Here is a 26,678-nt window from a genome sequence, read left to right as displayed (position 1 = left end):
GCTTGAACTTGGGAGGTAGAGGTTGCAGAGAGCTGAGATTGCGCCACTGCACTCCAGCCTGGGCAACAGAGTGAGACTCCATCTAAAAAAAAAGAAAAGAAAAAGTGAAAACAAAATTTACAGAATGGGAAAAAAATTTTGTAAATCTTATATCTGATAAGAGACTTGTACTGAGAACATATGATGAATAATTGCAACTGAATAAACACAAAACAAGATTTAAAAATGGGTAAGATGTTTCAATGGACATTCTCCAAAGAAGATATACAAATTGCCAATAAGCACTTGCAAATATACTCACCATCATTAGCCTTCAGGGAAATGTAAATCAAAATCACAAAGAGATACCATTTCAAACCCACTAGGATGGTTAAAATTAAAAAGTCAGACCAGGTGCAATGTCTTATGACTGTAATTCTAGCAGTTTCGGAGGCTGAGGCAGGTGAATCACTTGAGGTCAGGAGTTAAAGACCAGCCTGGCCAAGATGGTGAAACTATCTCTACTAAAAATACAAAAATTAGCTGGGCATGGTGGTGGGTGCCTGTAGTCCCAGCTACTCTAGAGGCTGAGGCAGGAGAATTGCTTGAACCCTAGAGGCAGAGGTTGGAGTGAGTGGAGATCACTTTTATGTTTAACACACTGTTTTTTTTTTGTTTTTTTTTTTTTTTTTTTGAGACGGAGTTTCGCTCTTGTTACCCAGGCTGGAGTGCAATGGCACGATCTCGGCTCACCGCAACCTCCGCCTCCTGGGTTCAAGCAATTCTCCTGCCTCAGCCTCCTGAGTAGCTGGGATTACAGGCATGCGCCACTATGCCCAGCTAATTTTTTGTATTTTTAGTAGAGACGGGGTTTCACCACGTTGACCAGGATGGTCTCGATCTCTCGACCTTGTGATCCACCCGCCTCGGCCTCCCAAAGTGCTGGGATTACAGGCTTGAGCCACCGCGCCCGGCTAACACACTGTTAAACATAAAAATTCCATGACCCACCGATTTTACTTCTAGGTAGGTACCTAAGAAGAAATGAAAACATATGTCCATTCAAAAACTATACATAATCATAACAGCTTTATAGGTAAGCACTGAGTGCAACCCTAATGTCTAGAAAAAGGTGAGAGAATAAAGAAATTGTGGTATATATTGTATTATTCCATCTACAAGAAATATCCAAGCTGGGCTCAGTGGCTCACACCTATAATCTCAGTACTTTGGGAAGCTGAGGCAGGAGGATTGCTTGACCCAGGTGTTCAAGATCAGCCTTGGCAACATAGGAAGACCCTGTCTGTACAAAAAATAAACAAAATTAGCCAGGGCATGCATCTGTATTCTCAGGTACGTGGAAAGTCTAGGCGAGGATCACTGGAGCCCCAGGGGTGGTGGAGGCTGTAGTGAGCTCACTGTACATGTCACTGCACTCCAGCCTGGGTGACAGAGTGAGACCCTGTCTATAAAAAGAACTTCTGTCTGGGCACAGTGGTTCATACTTGTAATACCAGTGCTTTGGGAGGCCAAGATGGGCAGATCACTTTGAGCCCAGGAGTTCGAGACCAGCCTGGCAACATGGTGAAACCCCGTCTCTACTAAAAATACAAAAATTAGGCAGGCATAGTGGCCAGCTACTCGGGAGGCTGAGGCTGGAGAATTGCTTGAACCCGGTAGGCAGAGCTTGCAGTGAGCCAAGATTGTGCCATGGCACTCCAGCCTGGGTGATAACAACAAAGAAAATCCAGAATAGGCAAATTATAGAGATAAAAGGAAATTAGTGGTTGCCTAGGGCTGTTTAAGGTGGTAGTAGGGGGTAATAGCAAAAGGGTATTATGATATTGTGAAATATAAGTATTTAATCTTCAAGTCCTGGTTTCCTAAAATGGCACCTAAATCCCTTCAAATCTCCTGGGAGAGAAGAATGTCTTTTGTATACTAAGAAGATGACTGGTGGCAGCCCCTTGGTAGCTGCAGAGTGGGAGCTGGTCACAGGAAGGACCAAGCATGATTAGAGGGTTGGGACTTTTAGCCCCACCTCCCAAACTCCAGGGAGGTAACAGGGGTTGAAGTTAGACTTCGTAACCAATGGCAAGTGATTTCATCAATCGTGTCTATGAAATGAAGTCTCTTTAAAAGCCCAGAATGACAAGGTTTGGGAGCCGCTTCCAGATAGCCTAACACATCTAGGTTCCTGAAGGGTGCCAGGAGAAGGCACAGAAGCTCCACACCCCTGTCCACATTACTGGCCCTGTGCATCTTTTCCATCTGGCTGTTCATCAGTATCCTTTTTTGTTGTTGTTGTTTTGAGATGGAGTTTCACTCTTGTTACCCAGGCTGGAGTGCAATGGCACGATCTCGGCTCACCGCAACCTCCGCCTCCTGGGTTCAGGCAATTCTGCCTCAGCCTCCTCAGTAGCTGGGATTACAGGCACGCGCCAACATGCCCAGCTAATTTTTTGTATTTTTAGTAGAGACAGGATTTCACCATGTTGACCAAGATGGCCTCGATCTCTTGACCTCGTGATCCACCCGCCTCGGCCTCCCAAAGTGCTGGGATTACAGGCGTAAGCCACTGCGCCCGGCCTCATCAGTATCCTTTATAAAACCTTTTCTACTAAATGAGTAAATGTAAGTAAAGTGTTTTCCTGAGTTTAGGTGTGAGCCATTCTATCATGCCAGTATAAACCGCATACCAAAACCAGGTATAACATCACAAATAAGAGAACTACAGGCCCAACATGGTGGCTCACACCTATAATCCCAGCACTTCAGAAGGCTGAGATGGGCAGATTGCTTGATTTCAGGAGTTCAAAACCAGCCTGGGCAACATGGTAAAACCCCGTCTCTACTTAAAAAAAAAAAAAAAAAAAAAAAAATGCTGGGTGTGGTGGTGTATACCTATAGTCCCAGCTACTCAGGAGGCTGGGGCAGGAGAATTACTTAACCTTAAAGGTGGAGGTTGCAGTGAGCTGAGATCACACCACTGTACTCCAGCCTGAGTGACAAAGAGTGAGACTCTATCTTAAGAAAACAAAACAAAACAAAAAAGCCTGCCTTTGTGGAATCACCATGGTGGCTGGCACCCTGTACACATATCCTGAAAATTGGAGGAGCTTCAATGCCCTCATCACTGCTCAGTACAGTGGGACTTAGATCCACATGCTCTCCACAGCACCCCATTTCCAATTTGGCCAAACCAACTGCACCCCTGAATTTCTCCACAAATTTCCTGCCAGCAAGGTTCTCGCATTTGTGGGTGATGATGGATTCTGTGTGTTTGAGAGTAATGCCATTGCCTACTATGTGAGCAATGAGGAGCTGCGGGGAAGTACTCCAGAGGCACAGTCCAGGTGGTGCAGTGGGTGAGCTTTGCTCTTAGTGATATAGTGCCCCCAGCCAGTACCTGGGTGTTCCCCACCTTGGGCATCATGCATCACAACGAGCAGGCAACTGAGAATGCAAAGGAGGAAGTGAGGCAAATTCTGAATCTGCTGGATGCTCACTCGAAGATGGGGGCTTTTCTGGTGGGCGAATGAGTGACACCGGCTGACATGACAGTTGCCTGCACCCTGTTGTGGCTCTATAAGTAGGTCCTAGAGTCTTCTTTCTGCCAGGCATTTCCTGATACCAACTGCTGGTTCCTCACCTGCATTAACCAGCCCCAGTTCTGGGCTGCCTTAGGGAAGGTGAAACTGTGAGAAGATGGCCCAGTTTGATACTAAAAAGTTTGCAGAGAGCCAACCTAAAAAGGACACCCCATGGAAAGAGAAGGGTTCACGGGCAGAGAAGCAGCAGCCCCAGGCTGATGGAAGGAGGAGAAAAAGGTGGCTGCCCCTGCTCTTGAGGAGGAGATGGATGAATATGAGCAGGCGCTGGCCACTGAGCCCAAGGTCAAAGACTGCTTCACTCACCTGCCCAAGAGTACCTTTGTGTTGGATGAATTTAAGCACAAGTACTCCAACGAGGACACACTCTCTGTGGCACTGCCATATTTCTGGAAGCACTTTGATAAGGACAGCTGGTCCCTGTGGTACTCAGAGTATCACTTCCCTGAAGAACTCACTCAGACTTTCATGAGCTGCAATCTCACCACTGGAATATTCCAGCTACTGGACAAGCCAAGAAAGAATGTCTTTGCCAGTGTCATCCTCTTTGGAACCAACAATAGCAGCTCCATTTCTGGAGTCTGGGTCTTCTTATGCCAGGAGCTTGCCTTTCCGGTGAGTCCAGATTGGCAGGTGGACTATGAGTCATACACATGGCAGAAACTGGATCCTGGATCCTGGCAGTGAGGAGACCCAGATACTGGTTTGAGAGAACTTTTCCTGGGAGGGGCCTTCCAGCACATGGGTAAAGCCTTCAATCAGGGCAAGATCTTCAAGTGAACATCTCTTGCCATCACCTCACTGCCTGCACCTGCTCTTCAGGTAGATAGGGGTCATTAAAGGAAACTAAACATTGTAATAAAAAAAAAAAAAACTTTTTGTTGTCGTTATTATTATTACTGTCTTATTTGACAGAGTCTCACTCTTGTTGCCCAGGCTGGACTGCAGTGACACAATCTCAGCTCACTGAAACTTCTGCCTCCTAGGATCAAGCAATTCTCCTGCCTCAGCCTCCCAAGTAACTGGGATTACAGGCACTCATCACCACCCCTGGCTAAATTTTGTATTTTTAGTAGAAACGGGGTTTCACCATGTTGGCCAGGCTGGTCTTGAACTCCTGACCTAGGGTATCCGCCCGCCTCAGCCTCCCAAAATGCTGGGATTATAGGCATGAGCCACTGTGCTTGGCCAAGAAAAACGTTTTAACCTTTGCCAATGTGATACAGGAACAACTATATTTCAGTGCTGTTTTTAAAAGACATAGCCCCAGCCTGGGCAGCAAAGCCAGACTTCCTCTCTACAAAAAAAAAAAAAAGAAAGAAAGAAAGGAAAAAAAAAAAGAAATTAGCTGGGCACGGTGGCATACACCTATAGTCCTAGCTACTTGGGAAGCTGAGGCAGAAGGATCACTTGAGCCCAGGAGGTTGAGCCTGGAGTGAGCTGTGATCATGCCACTGCACTTCAGCCTGGGGAGCAGAGCAAGACCTTGCCAGAAAAAAAAAGAAAAAAAGGAAAATGAAAACTACAAACTTATATATATATATATATATATATATATATATATATATATATATATATATAGAGAGAGAGAGAGAGAGAGAGAGAGAAAGAGAGAGATGGAGTTTCACTCTTGTTACCCAGGCTGGAGTGCAATGGCGCGATCTCGGCTCACCGCAACCTCCACCTCCTGAGTTCAGGCAATTCTCCTGCCTCAGCCTCCCAAGTAGCTGGGACTACAGGCTGTGCCACCATGCCCAGCTAATTTTTGTAGTTTTAATAGGGACAGAGTTTCACCATGTTGACCAGGATGGTCTCAATCTCTTGACCTCGTGATCTACCTGCCTCGGCCTCCCAAAGTGCTGGGATTATAGGCATGAGCCACGGCGCCTGGCCTAATATTTCTTATTAATATGGATGCAAAAACCATCAACAAAATACTGGAAAGTTGACTATAGTAACACGTAAAAATAATTATACAATATAACCAAATGTGATCTATACCAGGAATACCAGGTTCTTTTTTTTTTTTTTTTTTTTTTTTTTTTTTTTTTTTTTTGATGGAGTCTTGCTCTTGTCACCCAGGCTGGAGTGCAATAGCACGATCTCGGCTCACTGCAACCTCCACCTCTCGGGTTCAAGCAGTTCAGCAGTTCTCCTGCTTCAGCCTCCAGAGTAGCTGGGATTACAGGTACCCACCACTACGCCCAGCTAAATTTTGTATTTTTGGTAGGAATGGAGTTTCACCATCTTGGCCAGGCTGGTCTCAATCTCCTGACCTTGTGATCCACCCACCTCGGCCTCTCAAATGCTGGGATTACAGGTGTGAGCCAACACGCGCAGCCTAACAGATTCTTTAAACATTCAAAAATGAACTTATATAATACACTACATCAAGAAAAAAACACAAAAATCACATGATTATCCCAATAGTTGCAGAAAAAAATTGACAAAATCGGGCCAGGTGCAGTGGCTTACGCCTGTAATACCAGCACTTTGGGAGGCCGAGGAGGGCAGATCACGAGATCAGGAGTTCAAGACCAGTCTGGCCAACATGGTGAAAACCCGTCTCTACTAAAAACACACAAAAAATTAGCCAGGTGTGGTGAGGTGCACCTATAATCCCAGCTACTCTGGAGGCTGAAGCAGGAGAATCATATGAACCCAGGAGATGGAAGTTTCCATGAATCAAGATAGTGCCATTGTACTCTAGCCCAGGGACAGCGAGATTCTGTCTCAAAAAAAAAAAATAAAAAAGAAAAGGACAAAATTGAACACTCCTTCATATAAAAATATGTAGTAAACTAGGTATAGATATAACTTCCTCATCCTCATAAAAGGTATCTGGGAAAAAACCAAAGCTAAGGCCGGGCACAGTGGCTCACGTCTATAATCCCAGTACTTTGTAGGGGCAAGGCATGTGGATCCCTTGAGCTCAGGAGTTTGAGACCAGCCTGGCCAACATGGCAAAACACTTTTTGCACTAAAAATACAAAAATTAGTTGGGCATGGTGGAGGGCGCCTGTGGTCCCAGCTAGTGAGGAGGCTGAAGCAAGAGAACCATTTGAATGCAGGAGGCAGAGGTTGCAGTGTGCTGGAATCACACCACTGCACTCCAGCCTGGGCGACACAGCAAGACTTCGTCTCAAAAAAAAAAAACAAAAAAAAATTATGGGTACATTTGTAGGTATATATATTTATGGGGTACATGAGATGATTTGATACAGGAATGTAATGTGAAATAACCACATCATGGATAATGGTACTTATGGGACCCTGTACACATATCCTGATTTATCCTTTGAGTTACATGCAATCTGATTATACTGTTTTTTATTTGAGACTGAATCTTGCTCAGTTGCCCTGGCAAGAGTGCAGTGGAGTGATCTCGGCTCATTGTAACCTCTGCCTCCCAGTTTGAGTGATACTACTGCCTCAGCCTCCTGAGTAGCTGGGATTACAGGCATGTGCCACCACACCCAGCTAATTTTTTGTATTTTTAGTAGAGACGGGGTTCCGCCATATTGGCCAGGCTGGTCTCAAACTCCTGACCTTGTGATCCACCTACCTCAGCCTCCCAAAGTGCTGAGATTACAGGCTTAAGCCACCACGCCTGGCCCTTATACTCTTTAAGTTATTTTAAAATTTTCAATTACGTTATTATTGGCAATAGTCACTCTATTGTGCTATCAAATAGTAGGTCTTGTTCATTCTTTTTATTTGTATTTTTTGGTACACATTAACTATCCTCACCTCTGCCGTAAACCCCCCACTATCCTTCCCAGCCTCTGATAACCATCCTTCTACTCTCCATGTCCATTATTTCAATTGATTTTACTTTTAGATCCCACAAATAAGTGAGAAGGTGTGATGTTAGTCTTTCAGGGCCTCAATTATTTTACTTAACAGGATCTCCGGTTCCATCAATGTTGTTGCAAATGACAGGATCTCATTCTTTTTTATGGCTGAATAGTACTCCATTGTGTATATGTACCACATTTTCTTTATCTATGCATCTGCTGATGAATACTTAGCTTGCTTCCAAATCTTAGCTATTGTGAACAGTGCTGTAACAAACATAGGAGTGCAGATATCTAGTGATTTTCCTCTTTTGGTTATTCACCCAGCAGTGGGATTGCTGGATCCTATGGTAGCTCAAAGTTTTATACTTTGAGGAACCTCCAAGCTATTCTCCATAGTGGTTGTAATAACTTACGTTCCCACCAAGAGTGTATAATTGTTCCCTTTTCTCCATGTCCTCACCAGCATTCATTATTATCTATCTTTGGGATATAAGCCATTTTAACTGGATGCAATGCTATCTCCTTGTAGTTTTAATTTGCATTTCTCTGCTGATCAGTGATGTTGAGCACTTTTTAAAATGCTGTTGTCATTTGTATGTCTTCTTTTGAGAAATGTCTATTCAAATCTTTTGCAAATTTCTTGATCATATTATGAGATTTTTTTTCCTCTAGAGTTACGTGAGCTCCTTACATATTCTGGTGATTAATTGCTTGTCAGAGAGGTAGTTTGCAAATATTTGTCTCATCCTATAGGTTGCCTCTTCACTTCGTTGATTGTATCCTTTGCTGTGCATGATTCTTGTGCCTCAGCCTTCCAAATAGTTGGAAGTGCCCATGTGACCACCATGCCTGTCTAATTTTTAAATTTTTAATAGAGAAGAGGTTTTGCCATGTTGGCCAGTCTGATCTCAATTCCTGGCCTCAATTGATACACCCACCTCGGTCTCCCAAAGTGCTGGGATTACAGGTATAAAGCTTTTTAACTTGATGTGATTCTATTTGTCCATGTTTGGTTTGATTGACTGTGCTTGTGGGGTATTGCTCAAAAAATCTTTGCCCAGACCAATGTCCTGGAGAGTTTTCCCTAGGTTTTCTTGTAGTACTTTCATAGTTTGTGATGTTAGATTTAAGTCTTTAATTCACTTTGATTTTATTTTTGTATATGGTGAGAGATAGAGGTCTAATTTCATTCTTCTGCATATGGATTTCCAGTTTTCCCAGTGCCACTTGTTGAACAGACTGTCTTTTCCCCAATGTATGTTCTTGACACCTTTGTCAAAAATGAGTGCACTATAGGTGTGTGAATTTGTTTCTGGGTTCTCTATATTGTTCCATTGGTTTATGTGCCTGTTTTTGTGCCAGTACAATGCTGATTTGATTATTGTAGCTATGTAGTATAATTTGAAGTCAGCTAATGTGATCCCTCCAGTTTTGTTCTTCTTGTTTAGGGTAAGTTTGGCTATTCTAGGTCTTCTGTAGTTCCATATAAATTTTAGAAAATTTTTTTAAAATTTCTGTGATGAATGTTGCTAGTATTTTAAAAAGGATTACATTTAATCTGTAGATTGCTTTGGGTAGTATAAAATTTTAACAATATTGATTCTTCCAATCCATGAACATGAAAAATATAGAACACTTCACAAATTTGCATGTTATCCTTGCACAGCTGCCATGTATTTTCTCTGTGTCTTTCCAGTTTTATCTATGTGCTGCTGAAGTGAGCATATGAAGCGTGTTTAATCTGTGAGTCAGATTTGCTGGTTCTGACCACTCCTCTGTGACCTAAGTGTTATGCCCATTTTACAAAGGAGACAATCTATGCATGGAGTGAGTAAGAAACTGGCTTAGGCTGGGCACAGTAGCTCAAGCCTGTAATCCCAGCACTTTGGGAGGCCGAGGTGGGTGGATCACAAGGTCACGAAATCGAGACCATCCTGGTCAACATGGTGAAACCCCATCTCTACTAAAAATACAAAAAATTAGCTGGGCATGGTGGTGCGTGCCTGTAATCCCAGCTACTCAGGAGGCTGAGGCAGGAGAATTGCCTGAACCCAGGAGGCGGAGGTTGTGGTGAGCTGAGATCGCGCCATTGCACTCCAGCCTGGGTAACAAGAGTGAAACTCCGTCTCAAAAAAAAAAAAAAAAAGAAAAAGAAAAAGAAAAGAAACTGGCTTAAAATTATGCCCAAATCAAGAGGTGGAGCTGGGCTCTACCTTGGGTCTGTTCGATTCTAAGTTTGTATTTATAACACCTGTATCAACTCTCTATTTTTTACTCAATAGCTGTCATGATGATGCAAGGGACAAGAGTGAAGTACTATTACTTCTGGCTTGGTCATATTGGCCAAGTGTAAAATATTAATTTTACTCAGTTCTGGCTAGGGAGCAGCAAAGTACTTAGTCTCATCCACAGCAAGTGAATCCCTTAGTACAAGTTTTCTTGAAGGCAGTTGACTGATTTGATAATCCTGCTACACCAGGTAATTCCATACATGAGACTTCATCTATGTGAAATGTTCAGACATGTATACATTGTTTTATTATCTATGGAGATATTCTTTAAACACCTATACATCCACTGATTGACAAATAACCATAGTAGGATTGTATGGACAGAAAGCTCAGACACAAACACCATCTAAGTAAATCAACTGAGGTTTACTTCTGCAGATGACATAGAAGAAAGTCATTGTGGTAAGAATACACAGCTCAAAGATAAGCAGTGCTCTCAAGTGCAAAGATATAAGCATCTGAACCTCCAATCCTCATCAGGCAGTAAGGGTAGTGATGGTGGGATGATGGAAGGTGGAGGCACAATTTTGCAGATGTAATACTTCAGTGAGTGAGAGCCATAGCAGACCTTCTAGAAGCTAATTAGTCACATTACAAACAGAATAGGATAGGATGGTTATGTACCAGCAACCTCTGCATCAAAGTGGAGTGCCTCTCCTCAATCATAGGGTTGCACTCTATGTGTGTACTGCATACATTATGACTACTAACTGCAGTGTAGCACATTATACTCAGGTTGAACAAAGTCTTCATTTATCACTTCCAGCCTTCCCTAGGCCAACTCAAGCTGATACAAGTAAGTTTCTGAACTGTAAGGAGTTATCCAGAGGCTTCTGTGAATCAAGCAGACAGTCTCTTAGAATAGATATAGTGTTCACCCTGCCCAACTTAAATGCCATCTACTATATGATTCCGTAGTTGAATTATAATGTGATAAAATAATAAGAAAAAAAGTAGAATGTAGGCTGGGCATGGTGGCTCACACCTGTAATCTCAGCACTTTGGGAGGCTGAGGCAGGAGGATTGCTTAAGTTTAGGTGTTCAGGACCAGCCTGAGCAACATAGCAAGACCACATCTCTACTTAAAAAAAAGAAAAAAAAAAAAAGTAGGATAGGCCAGGCACAGTGGCTCACGCCTTTAATCCCAGCACTTTGAGAGGCTGAGATGGTTGATCACGAGGTCAAGAGATCAAGACCATCCTGGCCAACATGGTGAAACCCTGTCTCTACTAAAAATATGAAAATTAGCCAGACGTGGTGGTATGCCCCTGTAATCCCAGCTGCTCAGGAGGCTGAGGCAGGAGAATTACTTGAACCTGGGAGGAGGAGTTTGTAGTGAGCAGAGAACGCACCGTTGCACTCTAGACTGGATGACAAGAGTGGAAACACTGTCTCAAAAAAAAAAAAAAGTAGGATAGAAACATTTATTTATGATATGGATAGATGTTAATGATATTTATAAAAATGAACAAAATAGCTCATGTAACTGCATAAATAAGATACTCCCATTAAAATATTCCTAACTGAATGTATCTCATGTATAGGAAATTTCTGGCAGAGTCAAATGCAAATCTTTAAAGTGAATACCATGAGTCATAGGATTTGCCCTTTTTTTTTTTTTTTTTTTTTTTTTTGGTACTTCAGCATCATTTTCTGCATTTGTATAGTGAGCATGTAATACTTTTAAAATCAGAAATATAAAAACAATGTTTTAAAATTCTCACAGGCCAGGCGCAGTGGCTCACGCCTGTAATCCCAACACTTTGGGAGGCCGAGGCGGGTGGATCACAAGGTCAAGAGATCGAGACCATCCTGGTCAACAAGGTGAAACCCCGTCTCTACTAAAAATACAAAAATTAGCTGGGCATGGTGGCGCACGCCTATAGTCCCAGCTACTTGGGAGGCTGAGGCAGGAGAGTAGCTTGAACCTGGGAGGTGGGGGTTGTGGTGAGCCGAGATCGGGCCACTACACTCCAGCCTGGGCGACAGAGCCAGACTCTGTCTCAAAAAAAAAAGAAAACAAACAAACAAAAAACAAAACCAGACAAAGTCTGGATTTATATAACATAATAGCTCCTGAAAAATAACATATTTAAAGACAAACCACCATTGTCTCACTCTGTTGCCCAGACTGGAGTGCAATGGCATGATCTTTGCTCACTGCAACCTCTGACTCCCAGATTCAAGTGATTCTCATGCCCCAGCCTTCCAAGTAGTTGGGACTGCCAGTGTGCACCACCATTCCTGGCTAATTTTTTAAATTTTTGGTAGAGATGAGATTTTACTATGTTGTCCAGGCTGGTCTCCAATTCCTGGCCTCAAGTGATCCACCCACCTTGGCCTCCCAAAGTGCTGGGATTACAGGTATGAGCCACTGTGCCCAGCCAGGGGGCTATGTCTTTTTAAAATACCACTGAAATATGGTTGTTCGTGTTCTACATTGGCAAAGGTTAAAAACAGATTTATAAGGTCGGGTCCAATGGCTCACGCCTGTAATCCCAACACTTTGGGAGCCTGAGACGGGTGAATCACCTGAGTTGAGGATTTCCAGACCAGCCTGGCCAACATGGTGAAACCCCATCACTACTAAAAACACAAAAAATTCACTGGGCATGGTGGTGGGTGCCTGTAGTCCCAGCTGCTAGGGAGGTGGAGGCAGCATAATCACTTGAACCCAGGAGGCAGAGGTTGTAGTGAGCCAAGATCAGGCTACTCCACTCCAGCCTGGGCAGCAAGAGCGAAACTCATCTCAAAAGAGAAAAAAACAGATTTATAATTGAGGTTGAATGCAAAGGGTGAATTTCATATGGTTTTGGGTAGAATGTATATTGCTACTGAATATTTGTACTACATTTGGGCAATTCTCTATGACATTTATCATTGTTTCAAAGACTAGTTATAGGTTCCAGTGGATGAGGATGATCATAATCATAATCATAACAAATACTTATCTAGTGTTTCCTGTGTGCAAACTAATATCTTTGGCAGTTTATATATATTTATTTAGTTACCACAATAACTCTGTGAAGTATGACAAGGTATATAAACTATCATCCCAATTACACAAATGAGGAAACTTAGGTGCAGGAAGCTTAGTGATTTCCTGACATTCCCACAGGTAGTTAAGTGGCAGAGCTGGACTTTGACTCCCAAAGTGTGAGCTCCTATCCGTACTGTGCACTGCCTCTTAATCCCTGATCTGTATTTCTTAGCACCATGTGATATTTTATTAGATTGCTATTGTGGCCTAGAGAAAATCATTAAATCTCAGTGGTGTATTACAGTAAACATCCTTTTTGCTCACACATCTGCAGATTGCCTGGTAGTTCGTTGGCTAATTTGAACTAGGCTCAACTAGATGGCTGCAAGTCTGGGTCTGGGTGTGCTCTACATATTTCTCATTTTTTTTAGAATCCTTGATTTTTTTGCCTGGTAGTTCGTTGGCTAATCAAGAATTCCTAGGCTAGTAGGCTAGCCAAGGAATGGTGAAGACAGAGGGAAAAAGAGAGCAGGTAGAAAAACTATAATGCCTCCTGTGTCCTAAGCTCAGAATTGACATGCTGTCATTTTTGCTTATTTCCCTTTGGTCAGTGACAATCATACGCCTGAAGCTAATATTAAAGAGGCAGGGGCCAATCGGAGTGGCTTATGTCTCTAATACCATTACTTTGGGAGGCTGAGGTGGGAGGATCACTTGAGCCTGGAAGGTTGAGGCTGCAGTGAGCTGTGATTGTGCCACTGCTCTCCAGCCTGGGTGACAGAGATATTGTCTCAAAAATAAATAGAGAGATGGGTAAATACACTCCAGTTCTACTGAGAGACATGCAAAGTCACATGACAAAGGGTGTGGATACAGTGAGGAGGTGAAGAAGTGAGATCAATGGTTCCATCTACCAAAGACATCATCGTGAAAGTTTTAATTTCTGACTTAATCGAGTCTACCTCTTTATAGCCATGACATCATATTAGATGTTGTGCTCGCCTGTAATTTATCTGCCCTATACTTGCTTTCCTTTCCTGTTCATGCATTCTACTGCTGCCTCTTTTAAGAAGTTTCTTCATGTGCAGTTGTATGGTGGCTACCCCCATGTGTGGTAAACATGCCTGACAGTAATAACTGAAACATACCATGAGAATAACCCTGTATGGCAGATGCACCTGAATGTGTGTTTGGAGTTCTGAGCTTAGAAATCTGATAGTGGCCAACGCAGAGATTTATTCTTTATCTATAAGGAGCATCTGAACCTCCCACTACCCCGTCCTGTGGAATGCAGGCTGTATGGGGGCCTTCTGTTTTGGAGGTTGGTAGGGGGAAGGTGCTAGGTGAAAATGCTATATGAACTACATGCTATTTGCATCCTTTGTGGTTCTCCTGCCCAGTTCACCACCACTGGGCTGTGTAGGTCTCCTGTCTAGCCTGCTGCCACTGGATCATCCCTGTATGTAACACCACTTAAAGATAGTAAAAAAATCAAAATTGCTTTTGAGAATGTATTTCCTATATTATTGTAGTGGAATGGACGGTGGTCCCCAGTAGAAATGTCCATGACTTAATTCCTATAACCTGTATTACTTTATATGGCAAAATATATGATTATGTTAAGGATTTTTTTTTTTTTTTTTTTTTGAGACAGAATCTCGCTCCATCACCCAGGCTGGAGTGCAGTGGCACAATCTCGGCTCACTGCAAGCGATTCTCCTACCTTAGCCTCCTGGGTAGCTGGGATTGATTATAGGTGCACCACCATGCTTGGCTAATTTTTGTATTTTTAGTAGAGATGGGGTTTCACAATGTTTGTCAGGCTGGTCTCAAACTGCTGACCCTGTGATCTGCCTGCCTAGGCTCCCAAAGTGCTGGGATTACAGGTGTGAGCCACCTCACCCGGCCTGATTATGTTAAGGATCTTCGGAGAAGGAGCTTATTCTGGATTATTTGGGTGGACCGTAAATGCATTCACATGTGAACCCTGAAAGAGCCAATCCTTTAAGATGGACACTGAGTGGCTAACTGGGCCTAAATTAAAAATAGAGCCGACAGGCCATTTGCTTACTAGAGGTCATGCACATACTTTGCAGCCCTGAAAAACTCCATGCTCGCTTAACTTTGGGACTTTCATAACTGCATAATAGGCCAATAGACTGTGACCTGTGTAGACCAATCAGAACTCAGCAAGTCAAGGAATCAGAACTAAGGAAGTTTGCTTCTTCATTTGCATAAGTGGACCAGAGTGGGGAACCTGGGTGGGAACTTTGTCTATAAAAGATAACCACATGGCCAGGCATGGTGGCTCACATCTGTAATCCCAGCACTTTGGAAGGCCGAGGCGGGTGGGTCATGAGGTCAAGAGATCAAGACCGTCCTGACCAACATGACTCCGTCTCTACTAAAAATACAAAAATTAGCCGGGCATAGTGGTGCATGCCTGTAATCCCAGCTACTCGGGAGGCTGAGGCAGGAGAATTGCTTGAACCTGGGAGACAGAGGTTGCAGTGAGTTGAGATTGTGCCACTGCACTCCAGCCTGGTGACTCCAGCCTGGTGACAGAGCAAGACTCTGTCAAAGAAAAAAAAAAAGAAAAAAAAAAAAGATAAACACCCTTCCACTCAGGGAAGTCTCAGTTAAAGGAAGGCCCCACCACCCCCATCCCGCAAAATAACCCCTCTCTTCTCTCTGAATGCACCTTTGTTTTATACAGAAGACTGTATCTCCCTGGTTTGCAAACTGTTTACTGGAATAAAGTCTCTTTCGGTTTCCTTAAAAGAAAATCTTTTTCAGTGGACTTGTTGACACAAAAGAGAGGTAGGGGGAGTTTACAGATACACAGAGGGGAAGGCTATGAGAACATGCAGTAGAGAGAGAGGTGGACACAAACCAATTAATGCCAACAACTACCAGAAGCTAAAAGAGACAAGGAACAGTTACTTTGCTAGAACCTCCAGAGAAAGTGTGGCCCTGCCAACACTTTAACTTTGGACTTCTGGACTCCAAAACTGTAAGAGAGAAGTTTTTGTTGTTTGGAGCCACCTAGTTTGTAGGAATTTTGTATGACAGCCCTGAAAAACTAATACAATTATCCTTCCACCACTTTATTGATTTCTCTTTGCCTTCTACATTAATTTAATATTCTCTATAGACTTTCCAATTATCGAGATATTATACTGATAACATGGTGAGCTCACAAAGGAAACAAAAAAGAAGCAGTCATATTCTCTAACATTATCTAATACTTATACATGGCTAATCAGTTTTCTTTCACTTTTGTTGTTGTTGTTGAGATGGAATCTTGCTCTGTTGCCTATGGTGGAGTGCAGTGGCATGATCTTGGCTCATTGCAATCTCTGCCTCTTGAGTTCAAGTGATTCTCCTGCCTCAGTCTCCTAGGTAGCTGGGATTACAGGCACCCTCCTCCATGCAAGGCTAATTTGTGTATTTTTAGTAGAGATGGGCTTTCACCATCCTGCCCAGGCTGGTCTCAAAATCCTGGCCTCAAAGTGATTCACCTGCCTTGGCCTCCCAAAGTGCTGAGATTATAGGTGTGAGCCACCGTGCCCAGCCAGCTAATCAATCACTTTTCACTCATTAATAATCACCAGTGGCCCAAAATCACCAAAAACTCTTCAAAGTTTTGCCTTGATGAGTTGATTCTCTTCAAAGAGAATTCTCATGTAGTTCAAGAATCAACACATGGAATTGAGGCTAACACATTTATTTCTATTTCACTCCATAAGACAGTAGGTGGGGATCCTGGGGAGTAGGTCTCTTAACAAAGGTGGTAGTAGAGGTGGTCTGCAAAGGTGTTGGTCATGATGATGGTTTCCTACTTAGTTCATGTAAAGGAGTTGGAGAAGGAGTAAAAAATCCTCTAGGAAGAAATGGTTGTGGTAGAGATTGGGGTGGGGATGGCCCTCTATCTGCCTGTAGAACTGGTTGAAAAGATCCTGAAGTCTACGAGCAGCCTGATGGTCCATGCTCCTGTAATACAAATAGTCAAATGTTTAAATGCTTGCAATAAAATATGCAGGTCAGAATGTATAACAGTAGACATTTGCGGGCTTTTAAGGAGATTTTACACCAAACTAATTATTTAATATTTTTGAGATGGAATCTTGCCCTGTTGCCCAGGCTGGAGTGCAATGGTGCAATCTCGGCTCACTGCAGCCTCCACCCCCCAGATTCAAACGATTCTCCTGCCTTAGCTTCCCGAGTACCTGGAATTACAGGCATATACCACCACATCTGGCTAATTTTTATATTTTTAGTAGAGACAGGGTTTCACCATGTGGCCAGGCTGGTCTCGAACTCCTGACCTCGTGATCCGCCCACCTCAGCCTCCCAAAGTGCTGGTATTACAGGCGTGAGCCACCGCACCCAGCCCTAAACTTATTAATTTATTAAATTTCAAGGACCTAACAGTATATGGAAAAGACTTGAATAGAAATATAATAAGCATTTTAAACTCTACACAATGACTACTTCTGCTAACATTCTAATGCTAGGAAAGATGGTATCCTCACCAAAGGCCTTGTGAAATACTACTACAACATAATGACAAATTAGATTTCATGATAAACATATGCAAAAAAATACTCTATATGTCTTGGACCTGTTAGAATATGGATAATTAATACAAGGTCATTAGCTTAATTTCCTTGGGAGCCAAATAAGTTTATACAAAGATTCTGTCTCATAGTGTCAGTGACCTAGCTGTCTAATAATAGTAACAATGAATAGAAAGTAACATCCATTTGCATGGTAATATATACTTGTCAGAGTTTTTACATCTATCATCTGTTTTCATCCTCATTATAATTCTGTTATGTAAATTGGGCAAGTAGTTTCATTTCACTGCTTGCAGATGAGGAAACAAACTCCAAAAGTTTGAGTAAATGGACAAAGTTCACACAGCGTGAAACATGATCAAGATTTGAATGCAATTCTTCATATACCTAATTCAGTTCCCTTTTTACTATAAAAGACTACCTCTTCATAAATACACATAATTTGTCATGAACTGAGGACAGAACCTTCAGGAATGCCCCATTGAGGGGTAAAATAAGGGAAAGTAACTGAATTCTCAGAAATACAAAAGGGGCCAGGTGCGGTGGCTCACGTCTGTAATCCCAGCACTTTGAGAGACTGAGTTGAGCATATCACTTGAGGTTAGTTGTTCGAGACCAGCCTGGCCAACATGGTGAAGTCCAATTTCTGCTAAACATACAAAAATTAGCTGGGCATGGTGGCAGGCACCTGTAATCCCAGCTAGTTGGGAGGCCGAGGCAGGTGAATCACTTGAACCTGGGAGAAAGAGTTGCAGTGACCTGAGATTGTGCACTGTGCTATATCCTGGGTGACAGAGTGAGACTCTATCTCCAAAAAAAAAAGGAAGTAGGAGGATAGAAAAAAAAAAAAAAAAAAGAAAAGAAAACCTTATTGAAAAGAAATGATCAAATATTATAAAGTGAACTAGAGTGAGGCTAGGAAAAGGCCAACAGATTGTGTCATTTGGAGTTCCCTGCTGACTTTTGCTTAACTTACTTTTCTATAGAATGGTAGAAACAAACCAATTCAATCAATAAACACCTAGTGAGCATCCATTATGTTAAAATGCAATCTTCACTTTATGCATATTCCCGGCAATGGACTTTCAAAGAGAAAGTAGCTGAATGTATAAAGTTTAAAGGTCTTTTTGTTTTGTTTTGTTTTTTTTTTTTGAGATGGAGTTTCGCTCTTGTTAACCAGGCTGGAGTGCAATGGCGCAATCTCGGCTCACCGCAACCTCCGTCTCCTGGGTTCAAGCAATTCTCCTGCCTCAGCCTCCCGAGTAGCTGGGACTACAGGCGTGTGCCACCATGCCCAGCTAATTTTTGTATTTTTAGTAGAGACGGGGTTTCACCATGTTGACCAGGATGGTCTCGATCTCTTGACCTCGTGATCCACCCGTCTCAGCCTCCCAAAGTGCTGGGATTATAGGCGTGAGCCACCGCGCCCGGCCTTAAAGGTTTTCAAAAATAGAGTATTTGAGATTTACACAGGTATACAGAGGGCTTTAAGATTATTATTATTATTATTATTTTTATTTTTATTTTTTTTTTTTTGAGATGGAGTTTCGCTCTTGTTACCCAGGCTGGAGTGCAATGGCGCGATCTCGGCTCACCGCAACCTCCGCCTCCTGGGTTCAAGCAATTCTCCTGCCTCAGCCTCCTGAGTAGCTGGGATTACAGGCACACGCCACCATGCCCAGCTGATTTTTTGTATTTTTAGTAGAGACGGGGTTTCACCATGTCGACCAGGATGGTCTCGAACTCTCGACCTCGTGATCCACCCGCCTCGGCCTCCCAAAGTGCTGGGATTACAGGCTTGAGCCACTGCGCCCGGCTAATTTCTTGTATTTTTAGTAGAGACGGGGTTTCACCATGTTGACCAGGATGGTCTTGATCTCTTGACCTTGTGATCCACCCGCCTCGGCCTCCCAAAGTGCTGGGATTACAGGCTTGAGCCACCGCGCCTGGCCCTGGCTTTAAGATTATTAAAATGTAAAGATTTTCTTTTATTTTTGAGATGAGATCTTGCATATTGTCCAGTTTTTTTTCTTTTTTCTTTTTTTTTTTTCTTATTTGAGATGGAGTCTTGCTCTGTCACCCAGGCTAGGAGTGCAATGGTGTGATCTTGGCTCACTGCAACCTCCACCTCCCAGGTTCAAGCCATCTCCTGCCTCAGCCTCCCAAGTAGCTGGGATTTCAGGCAGCTGCCATCATGCCAGGTTAATTTCTTTGTATTTTTGTAGAGATGGGGTTTCACTATGTTGGTCAGGCTAGTCTCGAACTCCTAACCTCAGGTGATCCACCTGCCTTGGCTTCCCAAAGTGCTGGGATTATAGGCATGAGCCACCCCACCTGGCCCCAATTTTCTTCTAAAAGGAAATATTGTTGACCCAATTATTCACATCATCATAACAATTTTTTCTCAAAATGAGTTTTGTGGCTAGGTGTGGTGGCTCATGCCTATAATCCCAGAACTTTGGGAGGCTGAGGAAGGAGGATCACTTAAGGCTGAAAGTTTGAGATCAGCCTGGGCAACATAGTAAGACCCTGTCTCTACAAAACATTTTAAAATTAGCCAGGTGTAGGGTGGTATGTTTTTGCAGTCCTAGCTACTTTGGAGGTGGAGGAGGGAGAATCACTTGAGCCTAGGAGGTTGAGGCTGCAATAAGCCTTGAACATGCCACTACCCTCTAGCCTGGGCAACGGAGTGAGACTCTGTCTCAAAACAAACAAACGAACAAATTTTTGCTTGTTTAATATGTTGTCACAAAACATTTAGGATAGTTTAGTTATCCCTGGGTCTTTTCCACACATGAAAATGGTTTATTGTCTTAGAAAATAAAATCCATGGAGTTATTGTTTTCTATAGAGTTATTTTAAATGAAATGAGAATTTGCTAAAAAGTCTACTACTTATCATACTTTGCTTCCATCTAATGAGATAATTTCCTACCATGGATCACAATGTGACATGACACAATACATATCTAGTTTCATTACCTGTGTTCAGTATTGCTGGAGTTCTGTTCTGAGCTTCTTGATTTTTTCTTCCTTTTTTTATTTCTTGGCTTGAGGTTAGGATCTGGCTCTGAATTCTTCATTTCTCTGCAATGATCACCAAGATAAATATACACTTAATAATGTATTTTCAGGAAATATCTAAGCAATATTACATATGAAATATATTGAGCATTTCTTGCTCCTTGAATTTTCATGCCCTTGCTCATTGACTATTTTCATGACAATTAAGTACTCATGTTGGGGTAGGAATAGTGCTGGTGGTAGGAGTGGCATAGTGAAGAAATAGATGCCCAACTAAAGGCAAACCATCATGTTTTCATTCCTAGAAAAAAAAATCAGCCTGGGTAACATGGTGAAAACCTGTCTCTACAAATAATTTTTTAAAAGAAGAGAAAAGAAAAAAAAAATTGCCAGGCATGGTGGTGTGCACCTGTGGTCCCAGCTACTAGGGAGGCTAAGGTGGGAGGATCCCTTGAGCTTTTGGCCGGGGGTTGGGGGGTGGTGGGTGGGGGCGCATTGAGGCCACAGTGAGGCAAGATTATGCCACTGCACTCCAGCCTGGAAGACAGAGTGAGACCCTGTCACAAAAAAAAAAAAAGAAAAAGAAAAAAATAAAAAGAAAAACATGGTAGACCAAATTTATTTTTATTTATCATGGACATTTTAACTGTTTTGTGTTGAAATTCAGATCTTAGAAATAAACAATTTTTTTTTTTTTTGAGATGGAGTTTCACTCTTATTGTCCAGGCTGGAATGCAATGGTGCAATCTTGGCTCACTGCAACCTCTACCTCCTGAATTCAAGTGATTCTCCTGCCTCAGCCTCCCTTGTAGCTGGGATTATAGGCACCCGCCACCACACCCAGCTAATTTTTTTTTTTTTTTTTTGTATTTTTAGTAGAGACGGGGTTTCACTATGTTGGCCAGGCTGGTCTCGAACTCATGACCTCAGGAGGTCCACCCACCTCAGCCTCCCAGAGTGCTGGGATTACAGGCGTGAGCCACCATGCCTGGCTGAAATAAACATGTTTATATATATGTGTGTGTGTGTGTTATACCATACATACACAAAGTCCTGGAAACTACCCAAATGTCCAGGAACTGATGAATGGATTAGCAAACTGTCACATATACATACAATATAATATTCATCAACAACAAAAACAAACCACCGATACATGCAACCACATGGATGAGTCTCAGAAACACAGTGCTGAGTGAAAGAAGCCAGAAACAAATGGATCATTATTCTACGATCCCAAGTATATGATATTATTAAAAATATAACACTATAATAGAAATTAGATCAGTGGTTGCCAGGCTGGAAGTAGGTTGAAAGCATTGAAATACAAAGAATCCCAAGAGAACTTTCTGGGGTCATAGAAAGATTCCATATCTTGACTGTGATGGTAGATAAATGACTATATGTATTTGTCAAAATTCATACAACTTTTTACACGTTGAAAGTAAATTTAACAATAGGTAAATTATACCTCAACAGAAATAAAAGCATATGTTCATACAACACAAGTTCCCACAAGGTACCTAGCAGCTTTATTTGTAATGGCCAAAACCTGGAAATACCTCAAATGTCCATTGACAGGAAAACAGACAAACTGTGGCCTAGCTGTATAATGGAACACCACTCAGCAACAAAAGAAATGAATCAGTGATGCACTGATGGATGAAAAACAGAATATTCCAAGTGAAACAAGCCAGACAAAAAAAGAGAATGCACTCTGTATCGTTCCATTTATTTAAACTCCAAAAACCTATTAAATTTATTATAGTGATATACAGCAAATCAATGACTGCCAGGGGAATGGCAGGGCAGGGAATGATATGAGGAATGGATTACAAAGGGGAAAGAGTAGTTTCTGAGGTGTTGGATATTCTTAGTATCTTGACATAGTGACAGTATCATGGATGTATACATACATCAAAATGTATCAAATTACATACTTCATTGTATTATTTATAAATGTCTTTTTATAGAGTTACTTATAAATAACTTCATTGTATTTTACAGTATATATGGTTATATCATAAAAATACATATTTATATTTTATTTAGAGACAGGGTTTAGCCATGTTGTTCAGGCTGGTCTGTAACTCCTGGGCTAGAGTGATCCACCCGCCTCAGCCTCCCAAAGTGCTAGGATTACAGGCGTGATCTACTGTGCCCAGTCCAATATGTTTCTTGAACTACTTCTCAACTGATAGATATTTCACTTGTTTACAGTGCTTCACTATAATTCTACATAGATATTTCACTTGTTTACAGTGCTTCACTATAATTCTACAAAAAAATATCCTGTGCTTATGATTTGGGTCCAGAAATAGAAAGTACTACATAACTGAAACAATATTAAAAATTACTCTTACAAAAAATATTACTCTTAGAGAAAGAATAAAATATGTGGTAAGAGTAAGTTATTAAGTAAAACAATAAGCTGGGCATGGTGGCTCATGTCTGTAATCCTAGCACTTTGGGAGGCTGAGGTGGGTGGATCACCTGAAGTGGGGAGTTCAAGACCAGCCTGACCAACATGGAGAAACCCCATCTCTACCAAAAATACAAAATTAGCTGAGTGTGGTGGCGCATGCCTGTAATCCCAGCTACTCGGGAGGCTGAGGCAAGAGAATAACTTGAACCTGGGAGGTGGAGGTTGCGGTGAGCCGAGATCGTGCCACAGCACTCCAGACTGGGCAACAAGAGCAAAACTCCATCTCAAACAAAAAAAAATTAAGTAAAACAATAATATCTAATATAGTATGCCTTCCTTTTATGAAATTTCCACTTCTGTTTTTGTCCACTTTCTTCAACTTTTACTAAGGCCACTCAAGAGTCTATTAAGATTAAACAAAAGCAATTAGAAATTATGTCGCTTCCCTTAGGCAAAGGTGGCTGCCAGTTGATAACTCTGCTATGCAGGCTATTATTTTTATGTAATTGCCAATAAAGAGAAATTGACCTATACCACATATGAAACATAAGCTACCATATATTCTTTCCTTAGATAACTTACTGAATAGAGGTTGTCAAGACCAAGCATCCATGAATATATTTGGTCACATTATCACTATTTTAAAATGATTGAAAATAGGTTCAACTTTTATGATTATAGAATTTTTAAAATTTCTTTTGTGATTTGTTATGAGTGGAAATGTGTCAAAGACTCCATGTTTAAAATGGTTAAGACTCAAATGACCCTTAAACTAAAAGCAATGCAAAGAGGATATACAATAACACTCATTAACTCAGGATCTCTGGTGAAATATTTTGCTTAAATAACATTGGACTGAGGCAGAAAATACACATACATAATGAAAGAAACTCAGGAACATTCAAATCATCAAGGTGGATGCTTTTTCTTTCAATACATATATAATTGCCTTGATAATAATTTATTCCTAGTTAACCATAAACATGACATATTATGACATAAATAACTAAGCAATCTCTTTGGAGCAATAATGTAGGTTTCATCACTGTGCATATGTAGGGATCCAGAACATTGGAATGTGATAGATATGTTCCATATGTTCATTCCACTGATTCTTTCACAGCTGTCACCTATGGCAATATTTATCAAATAGTACACTTTAAATAAGGGCAGATTATTGTCTGTCAATTATACCTGCATGACTACAGCTTACAAAAAAAAGAAAACCTGTGTGTCTGGGGCAGGCAGAGTAACCATGTCTTGTTGGCAACTAGCTGAGGCTGGTTCTTATTTTATTTTATTTTTTATTTTTTATTTTTTTTGAGACAGAGTTTCGCTCTTGTTACCCAGGCTGGAGTGCAATGGCACAATCTTGGCTCACCGCAACCTCCGCCTCCTGGGCTCAGGCAATTCTCCTGCCTCAGCCTCCTAAGTAGCTGGGATTACAGGCACGCGCCACCACGCCCAGCTAGTTTTTTGTATTTTTAGTAGAGACGGGGTTTCACCATGTTGACCAAGATGGTCTCGATCTCTTGACCTCGTGATCCACCCGCCTCGGCCTCCCAAAGTGCTGGGATTACAGGCTTGAGCCACCACGCCCGGCTTATTTTAATTCTAATTTTAAGGGAAAACACTGGAGTTTTAGGCAGGAGCCTGATATAATCTGAATGATGGAAGACACTAGAATCACATATATGTTTAAAATTGGAAAAGACAGCTCTTTAGAGAATTCCATAGGTGTCCTTGAGGTTCCTGAATTTGTGTGTGTGTATGTGCACATTCTGCTTTTTACAAAAATTCCCACAGCATTCACCAGCTTCTCAAAAAGATCCTTGAAGATAAAATATTGGCTGGGTGCGGTGGCTCATGCTTGTAATTCCAGCACATTGGGAGGCCGAGGTGGGCAGATCTCCTGAGGTCAGGAGTTCAAGACCAGCCTGGCCAACATGGTAAAACCCTGTCTCTACTAAAAATATAAAAATTAGCCAGGTATGGTGACACATGCCTATAATCCCAGCTACTCAGCGGGCAGAGTCAGGAGAATTGCTTGTTCCCAGAAGGCAGAGGTTGCAGTGAGCTGAGATTGTGCCACTGCACTCCAGCCTGGGTGACAGAGCAAAACTCTGTCTCAAAAAAGAAAAGAAAAGAAAATATTAAGAACCACTCAAATTTATTGGATCCTTATTTTAGTTGAGAAAGTTGAAACCTAGAGAAGTAAAATGATTGGTTCAAAACCAGGGTGACAAGTTGATGAAGTCATAATGGGTTTATGATGCTGACTACCCTCTCTTACCTGGTCCCCTTATCTCTTGCTGCCCCCAATACTTTTAATAAATAAAGCATAATGATAAGGACCTGGCACATAGCAACAAGCCAGTATCTGCTGAACCTTGGCTTCAGGGTTTGCCCAAGTCACCAGGAGAGTATGTGTGCTGATCCATTTGAAATTGGAAGCCAATACAAAGGTTTGAAAGTACTCTCATGGCTTTCTCATGAAATGTGTATAACTTTCTAAATTGCCTATAATAAGCATGTACTATGAAAACTACAAAAAACAATACATCATAAATAATAAATTATTTACATTTGATTGTTACTGTGAGCCTACTCTGTGCTATGGAGGCAAGAATAATATATAATTGGCATGCTACAGCTGTAGTTTTCTTTTTTCAAATGCACCACAAATAAGCTTATGCTGGATTATTTCCAACAGCAATTTCAGTAAAATGTGAATAAAACTGCTTAACCAGAAGGCCACATTGCAGAGTGCACTTCACATGGGAAGGTTCACACAGCCTTCAGAGATTCCAGTTTAGGATGCCAGGAGGGTCCTTTTTTTTTCCCAGCAATCCAAGGGGACAAACAGGATCACCCCAAATTGTTTCCCAGCTCTGTGGATTATAGAAATATCAGGCTACTCTGATAGCCTTGCAAGGTCCCAGATTACTGAAATAACCCTGCCTTTCTTTACTTAATGTGGAGCATTGAGAAGATGGCTATGATGCAAGTCAAAGCCTAATGAACATATGGTTTTTACCAAACCTCCATGGTGCCAGTACAAACTGGATGAAAACATTTCAGAAAGTCATACTTCCAAATATCAAGGCATTTAGCTCTAGTTAAATAATGACCTTTCTGGGGATTTGAGTTTAATCTGAGTTCAGCAGTGTTAGAACTTATCAAATAGGTTATTTTCAACCACACAGAGAGAACTCTCATGATTATCATAATTAACAACTCTAGCCATAGGGTATACACAGACACAGTGCCTACTCAGATATTAAGAGAGGAAGTTCAGTGAGAGACATACCTTTAAAAATGAGCCTATTGTACAGAAGGGAGTAAAACATAATCAAAGGACAATTGAGAATTGTGTTACATACTTATCCGATTTGGGACATCAGTGTCTGTCTGATCTTTTATCTGTGCTTGAAGTCTGGGTCCAGGGCCACACAAGGCCACACCATCTGTAAATGACACTCTTCTATGTTCTTATAATAGTGTGACCTGAAAAGGAAAGAAAGTATTGTTGAATTCCTTTGCCACAGACACAATTTTCCTCAATAAGTATTCAGTAATAAGGAAAAAACAAAGAAACAAATAAAAAACAGTCTTTTTAACTGTTTAAAATATAACAAGGGCCAAACAAGGTGGCTCACACCCGCAATCCCAACACTTTGGGAGGCCAAGATAGGTGAATGGCTTGAGCCCAGGAGTTAAGACCAGCCTGGATAACATAGCATGACCACTTCTCTATTTAAAAATAAAGTAAAATAAAATTAAAATACAACAACAACAATTCTTAAAACCCTCCAAGCCGCTACCCACCCTTAGGAGAAATTAGCCTAAGACTGAAGCTGGTCTGGCCTTTATAAGGTCATGCCTATTGTGATGTAATCAACCATGACCAGTTATTAACCATATATGGTAATGTCTGAGATTCAGGCTTGTGGTCAAAGATACTGAACAGGATTTTCTACTTACTTAAG

The 26,678-nt window shown here is 41.7% G+C and overlaps 1 long non-coding RNA gene, 1 other non-coding gene and 1 pseudogene across 2 annotated transcripts; 1 reads left to right on the top strand and 2 right to left on the bottom strand.

Moving 5' to 3' along the window:
* The first annotated feature begins 721 nt into the window (after window positions 1-721).
* Window positions 722-5,074, top strand: LOC141582791 (elongation factor 1-gamma-like; annotated as a pseudogene).
* Window positions 5,075-9,011: 3,937 nt separating this feature from the next.
* On the bottom strand, window positions 9,012-9,114 carry LOC120361932 (U6 spliceosomal RNA). The gene has a single exon (XR_005577961.1). It is a non-coding gene; the product is annotated as a U6 spliceosomal RNA (small nuclear RNA).
* A 7,270-nt stretch (window positions 9,115-16,384) lies between these two features.
* On the bottom strand, window positions 16,385-26,191 carry LOC141582766 (uncharacterized). The gene is made up of 3 exons (XR_012515636.1): window positions 26,073-26,191; window positions 20,223-20,327; window positions 16,385-16,654 (listed from the first exon to the last, which is right to left on the bottom strand). It is a non-coding gene; the product is annotated as an uncharacterized LOC141582766 (long non-coding RNA).
* Between the last annotated feature and the right edge of the window lie 487 nt (window positions 26,192-26,678).

The sequence above is a fragment of the Saimiri boliviensis genome, chromosome X (genome assembly GCF_048565385.1).
Source record: "Saimiri boliviensis isolate mSaiBol1 chromosome X, mSaiBol1.pri, whole genome shotgun sequence".
NCBI lineage: Eukaryota > Metazoa > Chordata > Mammalia > Primates > Cebidae > Saimiri > Saimiri boliviensis.
Note: the sequence above shows the minus strand (reverse complement) of the source record. Positions and strands in the feature narration are given on the sequence as shown.